The sequence below is a fragment of the Aquarana catesbeiana genome, linkage group LG09 (genome assembly GCF_042186555.1).
Source record: "Aquarana catesbeiana isolate 2022-GZ linkage group LG09, ASM4218655v1, whole genome shotgun sequence".
Taxonomy (NCBI): domain Eukaryota; kingdom Metazoa; phylum Chordata; class Amphibia; order Anura; family Ranidae; genus Aquarana; species Aquarana catesbeiana.
In genome coordinates, this window is record NC_133332.1 from 310,268,613 (window position 1) to 310,271,696 (window position 3,084).

The following is a 3,084-nucleotide window of genomic DNA, read 5'->3' on the forward strand; positions in this document are numbered from 1 at the left end:
ATTGCAAGGCCCAAAAATTATCACTTTTGTAAGAAATCTAATCCTCCTTGGTTAGTTCCACCGCCATCCGAGCTTACACAGGGTGGACTCCTACAGCAGGGAATGTAGATGAGTGAGTGCACCTTGCTTGGGGAGGTTGTACTATCAGGAGGATCCGTCCATAGATGGTTCAAATCCCGGCCAGTTCAGCAGGGACCAGCCAAGATTTAAACCATGTATGGCCAAGCTCTGCAAGATATCTACATTTCGTTAACAGCAAGCTTGGCTTAATCATCTCTGTCTTCTAGTGTCGTTATTTGTGTTTCCTGTGCCAGTTTAACCGCTTCAGCCCCGGAAGATTTTACCCCCTTCCTGACCAGAGCACTTTTTTGCGATTCGGCACTGCGCCGCTTTAACTGACAATTGCGCGGGTCGTGCGACGTTGTACCCAAACAAAATTGACGTCCTTTTTTTCCCCCACAAATAGAGATTTCTTTTGGTGGTATTTGATCGCCTCTGCGGTTTTTATTTTTTGCGCTATAAACAAAAAAAAAAGCGACAATTTTGAAAAAAAAAATACGCAATATTTTTTACTTTTTTTGCTATAATAAATATCCCCCTAAAATATATATAAAAAAATATTTTTTTCCTCAGTTTAGGCCAAAATATTTTCTTCTACATATTTTTGGTAAAAAAAAAAATCGCAATAAGCATATATTGATTGGTTTGCGCCAAAGTTATAGCGTCTACAAAATATGGCATATTTTTTTGGCATTTTTATTACTATTTTTTTTTTATTTGTAATGGCGGCGATCTGCGATTTTTATTGGGACTGCGACATTATGGCGGACACGTCGGACAATTTTGACACATTTTTGGGACCATTGGCATTTTTTACAGCGATCAGTACTATGAAAATGCATTGAATACTGTAAAAATGTCACTGGCACGGAAGGGGTTAACCACTAGGGGGCGATCAAGGGGTTAATGTGTTCCCTAGTGTGTGTTCTAACTGAACGGGGGAGGGGACTGTGTAGGGGAAGAGAGAGAGATCGCTGTTCATAGCCCTCGGAGAACCGGTTTTCCACGTGCCCCGAGCGATCGTGGGAGCCCAGCGGTGATCGCGACCGTCGGGCACTCGCATCGGCTCCGTGGTCGCGCAGGGGGCGCGCGCCCCCTAGTGGCCACAGGGCGAAGCGACGTTACATAACGTCGTTTCGCCCAGCTGTGCCATTCTCGGATGGTCGGCAAGTGGTTAAAATGTATATTTGAATTGCTCTCTGTATGTGTTTAACAGCATATTAGGTGGACTTCAGCTGAGTGCACAAAGCAAGGTCCATAAAGACATGGATGAGCGAGTTTGAGGTGGAGGAACTTGACTGGCCTGCACAGAGTCCTGACCTCAACCCGATAGAACACCTTTGGGATGAATTAGTGCAGACTGCGAGCCAGGTCTTCTCGTCCAACATCAGTGCCTGACCTCACAAATGCACTTCTGGAAGAATGGTCAAACATTCCCATAGACACACTCCTAAACCTTGTGGACGGCCTTCCCAGAAGAGTTGAAGCTGTTATAGCTGCAAAGGGTGGACCAACTCAACATTGAACCCTACGGACGAAGACTGGGTTGCATTAAAGTTTGTGTGCCTGTTAATACTTCAGGTGTCCCAATACTTTTGGTGATATAGTGTAGTTGCTGATGGGTCCATGGGAGGAATAGTGTTCCATTGTTTATATCAGTGGAAGGAATTATGTCCCATTGTTGGTGTCAGTTGAAGCAATAATGCCCCATCATTGGTTACAGTGGGAGGAATAGTGCCTCATCATTGATATCAGTGGAAGGAATAGTGCCCCATGTTTGGTGTCAGTGGGAGTAATAGTGTTCCAATTTTTTTTTTTATCAGTGAAGGAAACATGACCCATTGTTGATGTCAGTGGAAAGAATAACGCACCCATTGTTGGTGTCAGTGGGAGGAATTATGCTCCAATGTTAGTGGAGGAAATGGTACCCCATTGTTGGTGCCATAGGAGGGAATAGTGCCCTGTTATTGGTGTCAATGGAGGAATAATGCCCCATCTTTGGTGTCAGTAGGATGAATGGTGTTCCAACGATGGAAAAATTATGCCCCATCCTTGGTGCTGGTGTAAAAAATAGTGCCCAGTCATTGTTGTCTGTGGAAGAATGATGCCCCATCTTTGGTGTCAGTTGACGGAATGGTTCTCCATCATTGGTGTCAGTGGAAGGAATGGTTCTCCATCATTGGTGTCAATGGAAGGAATAGTGCCCCAACTTTGGTGTCAGTGGGAGGAATAGTACCCCATTTTTGGTGTCAGTTGAAGTAATGGTTCTCCATCATTGGTGTCAGTGGAAGGAATAGTGCCCCATCGTTGGTGTCAGTGGGAGGAATAGTACCCCATCTTTGGTGTCAGTTGACGGAATGGTTCTCCATCATTGGTGTCAGTGGTTGGAATAGTGCCTCAGTATTGGTTTCAGGGGGTATAATTAAGCCTCAAGGGCCAGGAAAGGGCTGCGTCTGGATCGCAGGCCGTAGTTTGGGGACCACTACTTTAGCAGACTCTAAGCAAGGCAAACATGAATCTGACGCCCCTAACAGATCTTGTTCTCTCAGTATACATGTATATAATATCTTATACACACAGCTCATGAATCATTCCGCTTTCAGAGGAATTTAGCAAGGGACATTTTTAAAATTCACATGACTTAATAAGGCTCTCGGGGAGAATAAGGCACACAGATTGCATGGTGACGGTTATATTACATTGTACAGAGCTAAAAAATAAAGTGGGTGTCAACAAATTTTGATATTTTCATAACTCCTCCCACGGCTTGCATCGGGGTTTGTGGCTCTTGAGCGGAGCACTGAGGCAGGGTGCTGGGATGTTTTCATGACTTTATGTACAGCATCCTGATGGCCCCTCCCACCATCAATATCTGCCTGCTTTGCATACAGAAGCACATAGACCAGGAGATGATATCACTGGGTCTAAAAAAAAAAAAAGTTTGAATAAAAACAGGTCTTGTCATTAGCCTGTTGATGAAGGGGTGTAGAGATGAACCCGGGAAGGCAACGTATAAGCAGATGA